Here is a 9224-nt window from a genome sequence, read left to right on the forward strand (position 1 = left end):
GCTTTTGGCCCTGTTGATAAGGAGCCATATGAAATACGGCAATGTTCATTTAATGAATTAAACTCATCCACTGATTTAAGATCATAATACTATAGTTGAGTGACCTTGATCAAGAACACAATCCTAAGTGCTTCTACATTAACGCCTCTCTCCTCTCCTCTGTGTTTTTGTGTGTATGTCGTGAGAACCCTTAGGCAACCGTTGTCTCGGTATGAACAGCACAGAGCTGAGGTTTGGCTCTGGAGAATAAGGCAGATGTTTGTCTCCGGCACTATGCCTCAGAGAGATGCAACGCATGAGGAAGCGGATTTTAGAGCTCAGTAGGGCTCAGAGCTAGAGGAGGGCTTAAAAAAAGCTCTATTCATCCATCAGCAAATCAACAGTGATCATCTGACTCATTAACTTTATACGGTCAGAGACTTTTAATAGTCTTGTGAACATTTCCTATAGAAACAGATCACAAATGGAATTTATTTACATGTAAATACAAAAGCATCAAAAGTCTTTGTTTTCTAGTTTTAGTAAATTACATTTTCAGATGCAACTTGAGCTTTAGCTGCATGTAAATATTTCAACTTGTGTGACTAGACCGTATGCGATCGCCTGATGTGATGTATTCATTAAAAACTATGAACATGAAATGAGCAATATCAACCGATTTTGTCCTAAACTTTCATATAAACGCCTGCTTCTTTGGCAGATTGGACAATTATGAATGTATAAGTCAGAAATAATAATTTATGTTGCAAATACTGTATATCACAAAAGGCTTTTGTAATTACAGTATATGGGTACATGTGTCATTTATTTCTGCACATGCAAAACCTTTATTTTTAAAATCACATCTATGAATTTCTACTTCCTATTTGCTGAATTTTTGTTAACTATTTTAATTATAACTATAAAACAGTATTAATAATAAATAATTATATTAATACAAATAATAATAATAAATACTGAGGTGAATTTTAATCATGAATTTCATTGGAATCATCCTGCTACTCAACAAAATCACACACAGTATTGTCATTCTGAGGTTTGGAAGCAAACTTCAGGTAGCTTCACCTTACTTGTGAGTGTTACGTCCCCTCATGTCAAAAGCAAATAGATCCCCTTATAATCAATGAAGCTGTCTACACAGGAAGCATCTGTTGCATAGCACTACAGTAAATGAATGCCCCGTTCTATTGCTGACACGCTGCAGAGCTACTCCAGCCATTTCCTTTTGAAATAAAATGATTTTATTTAACAAATATCATACGTTTGAATATTTTTGCCATGAATTTTGTTTGTTAAATATTTAAATAACTTCTGACTGCTACATTAAAGCCAGCTCGCGATGTTTCTGGTCTCTGGTCTACGTTCTTAAATAATATTTTGTGTCTAGCCACATGTTTACGCAGCTTTAGCAGCAATAAAATTTATATAATAATTAAACATTTAGAATGTTCACTTCGACGCATCCAGTATAAACAGCCTCAAGCCATTGTGGAGCGTTGCGTCAACAGCCGTGCCTGGTGTAGACAGTGTGTTACAACAAATAAAATGCATTGCGAGCAATTTGACAGTTCAACACGACTGTCACTAGGGGGAGAAAAACGACAGTCGTGAAAAGGCAACGTGAGGCCCTCCCACACTAAACAATTGGGAAGTCTCAATCATATTAATAGTACAAGATAGCGAAATCCTAGAGAAAACTAAACAAACCATCAAACTATGTCATTATGATTTTTAAGTTTATGCCCTTACCCAAACCCTAAACCTAAATCTTGATTTTAAAAGGTTCTCTCAGTAATTCTTTTTCTCATATAAAAAGTTTTACTTCTGATAAAAAAATGAATATTAACTTTCAAAACATGTTTAAATTCATGATTATTCATGTGAGAATGAAGAGTTCAGTCATTTCAGTAATCATTAGGCTTGGGATCGATCCATTTTTCACGCATCAGTAATCAGAAGATTTTCCCGATGATAATTGATATATATCAGGATTTATTTCAGATATAAATAGGGCTGCTCGTTGTCTCTTCAGACATATTTCTCAACACAACTTTAATTAAATGTGAGCGGCAGGGTAAATTAAACGGGGTCGCACATCGAACGTGACTGGTGGCTGACATGGCGCATTCTAAAATTCAATACAATTATTTAACTTCTACAAAGGTACGCACACAATGCCAACACTCAGCGTCAACATTCTGAAGTGCCCAAATCATTATTTACCTTAGTCATCACTGGATGATATATCGTGTACATGTTTCTTTCATATAACCTACACAATGTATTTTCAGTTACAAGTATGTATTTTGTGGTTTGACAGCTTGAATGAAAAACCTATTCAAGGCTACATACAGAGAAATTGCATAATAAACGTTGTTACTTCTAATCATTCAGTTCACACTGTTTCATAAACTAACCTGTAAAACCAACGTCACTTTGTTCATTCTTGAAGATGTAAAAAACTTTCATAACTCTCCACTGCTATCTCCTTTCCCACTTCAGCCTGTCCTGTGTGTGATAATGTTATATTGCCCACTTGCGTTCTCCCAACACTATTATGTCAGACTGTTAAACTGAGGCCAATTGTAAAGCACACAAATTGGGATTCTAATTTAATTGTTGGCTAATTTTAATATATCAATGACTCAAAAAAATCTATCGATAAAATAATGTGCTATCAATAATTGATATATCAATATTTTATGACTCCCTTGTAACCTTATAAAAACTCTTTATTCAACATAAAACAGTAGCGCCTCATGAGGGCAGCCATGTTAGCGTCACATGACCAACTGAATACTACTTGCTTAATCTCAGTAACTGCCCTGTTATAGAACACTTTCATTTGTGGTAGGGATGCACCGATCAGATACCTGGGTCAGTATCGGCTCTGATACTGAAGCTTTTAGACAGATCGGGTATCGGTCTGACAACCTCGATCCAAATCCGATACAGTGTGTTAGTCATGTTCTTTACTGTCAAGCTCAAAAAATTACATAAAAGAACCATAAAAACACAATTAAAGTAGTTCATATGACTTGGCATTTTATTCAAAGCCACTTGAAGACGTGCGATAGCTCTGTGAATCACAAAAGGCTTTATTTAATAAGTAAATACATAAAATGCACGCGCAGCTCCAGCGCGTCAGTGAATGGCGCTGCTCTATTTACACACACACTCGCGGCTATTTTTAGCCTTCACGCAGTGCACAATATTTGAGCTCTACTCAAGAACAGCATCTCAGATGTAGATGCTCAATAGATTCACTTATAATATGCATTTAGAACGGCACTGGAGGTGCATTTGACCAGAATTTGAATAAGAAGCAAATTAAACTACTGTGAACTTGCCTACAAACAGACACTTACAGGACTTCCTGTAGAGTTCAGAATGTCAAAATAAAAGCATGAGGGTTTAAAAGTTAAAGGTGCACGATTGAGATATATTACTATATATTAATATTATATTATTATTAACTGTGTGAATGAAATGTCTTACAACTAAATTAACAAAAAAGAGATCTGAATCCTTTAAAGTCCAGATACAAAAAAAACTGCTTCTTTTCAACTGAACACTTATACTGGAATTACTGTTAATTTTGCTGCTACATTATCCAGTATACTAGTTAATAATAAAGTGTTTCTTAATGAGCTATACATTTACATTGAAATAATGTGTAGTTAGAGGTTTGTGTTTCTTTACATATTAAAGAGTACTCCCAATTACTTCACACAATAATGTAAAGATATTGTAAACTGATTATGCAAAAAAACAATACTGGTATCAGATCAGTATCAGCAATACTGAGATTTCTGATATCGGAATCGGAAGAGAAAAAGTGGTATCGGTGCATCCCTAATTCGTGGATTAAATTCATCCTGGTTTACTGTGCATAGTGAATTTCTACAATGCCACTGGTAATGGAAAATTACTGAGTTAGACTGATGCAGCATCCAGGCCACTAAATGTCAGTATAAGCCAATGCAAGCCACTTAGACATACTTCAAAAAGTAACTAAATGCACCATGTAGAGGAAAATTTCTGTTGTGTTCCACAGAAGAAAGAAAACAAGGGAAGGTGCGAGACAAGGGAAGCGTATTACAGGTTATTGACATACATCAGTCATTTGTACTGCATAAATAAATATGGAATGATTCAGCAAATTTGTTCAAAGAAACGTATTTTCTTAAAATAGTGTTGTATAGGAGGCTAGCTTAAAGTTAATGTCTGTATTATATCAATTTGAAATTCTGTTTGTTGATTGGTCTCTATAAATAAAAGCTGTACCTTTTCGTATGAGATAAGTAGTACGATTTTGCCATTTTGTACAAAGTTGTCCTGATACTATGTTGACTTCAACTCATCAGCTCATAAGTAGAGTGCTCCATGGCCTGAAAGAGGTGTGTCAGATTGGAAAGACCAAAAAATGTGCATTGTTGGGAGTGCTCGAGGTGAAGTATAGAAACCGCAGTAAAGTCCCTTGCTCAAGGCCACAATGGGAATACGTATTGTAATGTTGGTAACCCAACTTCCTTGGTTACCCCTAGCTAAAACTGAACCAGAAACACTTGTTTTCGAAGCTACAGTTCTTAATAATTAAGCTACTGGCTAATACTGGTCTTGTATCTCATTTCTCTACATTGCAGAGCACATTTATATCCCTGTGTGAGAATGAGCCTCCATTTTGAAACGAAAGACCTCTCTTCTTTTGTCTCATTCTGTCATTTCTGCCCACAGGCATGTCACCAGAAACAGCTCTGACATCTCTCAAGGGAAAGAGAAGAGAGACTGAGTGAGAGAGCATGAATAAATGCTCTCACACAGCAAAAAAAATAAACCCTCCTTTCCACATTTAAATTCTCGTTAGCAGAGCCCATTTCACACCTAGATAGTCAATTAGCAATTAGCAAAGCTTTAAAGTGCAGTCCTGAGCCGGGGCCCTGATCCCGGCCTGATTTGTATGCACTTTGTGCTGATAGCGATAAGAGAGAGGCTGAATACATGTATAGTTTTAAATTTAATTTCATAATCATTTGCATGGCAGGGTAGCCTGCAGGCGAGAGGGAAAATAACATGCCCACTCTTCAAAAGGGAGATCAGGCTCGTTACATGGCTGTGTGGAGGATTGGAGAAGGTTTTTTTTATGTGCAGGCAGGTAATTTGTACCCTGACTAATCTGAAGAGATAGAGAAGTTCACAGGAAGCACTTCTTAAAAAACAGTGTGAGCGCTGCATCACAAATCGCCTCTACCTCCAAGGCTTGGGAGAGAATGAAAGAGCAAGAGAGAGAGGCACACCAAGGTGCGATATAGCTGAACCTACTGCCAGAGCCCAAGGCTGCCTAAAAAAAGAGTAACTACTGAATGTGTGAGTGTGTGTCTGGGTATGTACAGCTCACAGTGTGATAGAAACCATATTTGAGAGGGCCAACAGTGTTTGACCGAGTACGCATCTTTGAGTGAGAGAGACTGGATATGATTTAGCACCTGTAGATCATATAGATATTTTCACAACAGTCTGTTTCGTGAATGGCTAAAGTGCCTTTCACATCTTTGTGGCACAAGAGAGAGAGACAGGAAGATGGAAAGATTTGCATGATTTGCATTTGCTTTCTCTGCCTTAACCTTAACCATATTCATGGGTGCATATGCATAAATATGGATATGCTGGAGAAACAGTAAAGACAGTGTGAGGATTAGCAACCTGTGTTTGAGGTGATTCCAAGCTCACAGTTAACATGTTAAATTTTCTAGTCAGAGTGAGTCAGAAAACTAAGCAACAATGCCCTGTTCGTGGGCAGAAATTCAGCATCTGTTTCTCAACTCATTGCATGCAATCCATTGTGCGTATATGTACGTTTTAGTGGGTGATTGTGTTCTGCACAGGAATGCTTGTGTTCTTTGTGAGACCAATTACAATTGTGCTTTATGATCCCCTTAAGTTATACAAGACTTCTTCCAGATTTAGCAGACAAAGCAGTACTGACTATGTCATCCACACACATACTTATTCTGTCTGTGTGTTTATTCCTTGGGTAAAATAGCAACATCCATTTCTATAGGCCAATTACAAACCCTCATGCACAATTTCACCATACTCCTGACAATATTCACTTTAAAGGGATAGTTCACTCAAAAATGAAAATTCTCTCATCATTTTCTCACCCTTATGCCATCCCAGATGTGTATGACTTCCTTTTGCTGAATACAAACAAAGATGTTAGAAGAATATCTTAGCTCTGTAGGTCCATACAATGCAAGTGAATGGTGACCAGAACTTTGAAGATCCAAAAAACATAAAGGCAGCATGAAAGTAATGCAAACGACTCCAGTGGTTAAATCCATATATTCAGAAGCGATAATGATATGAAACTGAAGATATGATATGAAGATAAATATTTACGTCCCTTTTTACTATCTCCATGTTCACGTTCTTATTTTGTTTTTTGGTGATTTGCATTCTTTGTGCATATCGCAACCTACTGGGTGGTGAAGAGAATTTGTGGTAAAAAAAAGGACTTAAATATTGACCTATTTCTCATCCACACCTATCATATCACTTCAGAAGACATGGATTTAACCACTAGAGTCATGTAGAATTCTTTCATGCTGCCTTTATGTGCTTGGACCTTCAAAGTTCTGGCTACCATTCATTTGCTTTCTATGAACCAACAAAGCTTAAATATTCAAAAAATCGTTGTTTGTCTTAATCAGAAGAAAGAAAGTAATAAACATTTGGGATAGGATGGTGAAGAGTAAACGATGGGTGAACTATTCCTTTAATAGCATCAAAATAACTACTCTCGATATAAAGTCAAATTCTGTTTGTAGGATCAAAGTACTTTTCTTTCATAATTGTGACTTCCTGCAATTCTTCAAGTGTGGTCCAGGTGTAATTGTGATGATTGACATTGGTAACTACACTTCATTTATCTGCCTGTATACTGCAATGGGATTGATTAACAAAGATATTTTTTGTGTGTAAATTGTTACTTCAGTAGTTTGCATGTTAATGTAATTCTTGAACAGAGGTAAAAGAAAACAGATATGTATTATGTCCATAATAGAGGGCCTGAGCTCAAGACTTGGCACAACACTGACTACCCCCCTAGACTTTAAATAAATTGAGCTTAGTAATAACAAACATATTATAGAGTTGGGGTGGAGGAGGGATGTCAGAAGAATTAAGCAACAGTTTATATATGCTTACTCTAGCATTGTGATTGGTTGGATTAATTGAACATGCTCCTCTTGAACTTTGTTTTGAAACTCCATTTAAAAGCACATATTTTCTTTCATTCTGAGAAGCGTATAAGCGGATTTGTTTACAAATCTTTTATGGAAAACCTTTGGATGGATGGATAGATGAATGGATGATTTCAGGACCACAGATTGTGGATGAATGAAACATTTCAGGACAACAGATTTCGGCATCTGTAGCCTACAGCACAGCACATAGACGTTTTAGTACCTCCTCTAGTGCACAATAGTATGCCCTCTTGAATTCTACCCTTGTCCTGGCAAACTAATTATACTATATCTTGTTAACTTAATTACCAGATTCCAGTACCACACACTATATCCAATTGGGCATCAAATAGCAATCCCATGAGTTTGTACTATACAATATAGTGCCACAGCTGTGAGCCAAAATAATAAACTTATAAGACTAGGTTAGTGAGAGAATTCTAGCCGTAACATGCGCACGTGCGTCTTGCTCCTCTTGCTCGCGCTCTGAGCGTGCAGCAGCTGTAACGCATTACAGAAGATGAAAACGAAGGGATATTTGCGGAACATTTTAAAGAACTTTAAATAATTTCGGTTTCGCATTGGCAACCATCACCAAACACAAACAAAAAAGAAAAAACACAATCGTCAACACGGAGAAAGTATTAAGAATTAGTAAAATGCTATCGTTTTGACAACACAAGACCTTCTCGTCGTATGAACACAAAAGCACCCGCGGCACGACAGTCTCAAACACTGTATTTAACAGACTTTCAAAAGCTCTTTCCACATTCGCTGTGGACGCAGACATTGTAAACGTATTCAAAGAGCGTGCCACTTATCGATGCACATCGCGAAAGCGAATCGAGGACGCCATTTCTATATCGCGCGAAGTATGCGAGGATACGACACAGAACACTTTACGAATGACACCCCACAAAGTGCTGTTTTGAACTGCCGTTGCACATATAGGTAAGCGAAATTATATAAACTGTGAGAAGATACATATTTTTGTCCCAAACGCGGTCATCCTCTGGCACATGCGTACATGCAGCTGCGCTCTGTTTAAAAAAAAAAACCTCACAAAGCCCAATCTGGCGCTTCTCACCTGGAACATGGGACATCCAGCGACGTGTCACCTCTCCGTGTCTGGGCTCCTGTCCGCGCCCCTTGCTCTAGCGCTGAGGAATGGAGCCCAGCTGAAGGCAGCTGAAGCTGAATTCACAGAGAGTCGCTCCAGGGGTTTCACAACCCCTCTGGGCCAGACCCGGATAGAGAGAGAGAGAGAGAGAGAGAGGGAGAGGGAGAGGGAGCGCGCGCTCTCAAACAAACGCCCCTGCAGATCTTTGCTCACAACACTTCGGGACAACTAGAGATTAAGCGATCGCAAGAATATAAGCTTTTTTCAGTAGGAGTTCAATCTTCAGCTGGCTGGCAGGAGCCGCCACTGGCAGGTCACGTGACCTGCCAGTGGCTGGCTGGCAGCTGCCAGTCTGAGCCTGGCATGTCACGTGACCTGTCAGTGGCTGGCTGGCAGCTGCCAGTCTGAGCCTGGCATGTCACGTGACCTGTCAGTGGCTGGCTAGTTGTCTGGCAGTCTGCCTTTGGCAAGTTTCAGAAACCATTGATTTTTGACAGTTTTTGTGTTTTGTGTTCCTCCCTTTCTAGCTCATTTATTATGCATCTGTTGATATGATTATGTTCTTTAGTATGATTGATGTTTTGGGGACTGTTATCCCAATATAACCAGTCAAATGGCCGTGATCAGACTGGCAGCTTACAGACGCTTGCTGGACGCTGTATCCATCTATTCACAGAGTAGGCCTAACAGTGAGTGAATCTTTCTCTATTGTTCCCTAATGGTTAAACACTTTCACTAATTATATAATTATATTCAATAACTATATTGTGAACTACATACATATATATATTTTAATAATGAATTTAACTAAATATTTAGATAAACTTGTTTGTAACGCCACGTGTGTGCCGGGATCT

This window comes from Xyrauchen texanus, chromosome 28 (assembly GCF_025860055.1).
Source record: "Xyrauchen texanus isolate HMW12.3.18 chromosome 28, RBS_HiC_50CHRs, whole genome shotgun sequence".
Lineage (NCBI taxonomy): Eukaryota > Metazoa > Chordata > Actinopteri > Cypriniformes > Catostomidae > Xyrauchen > Xyrauchen texanus.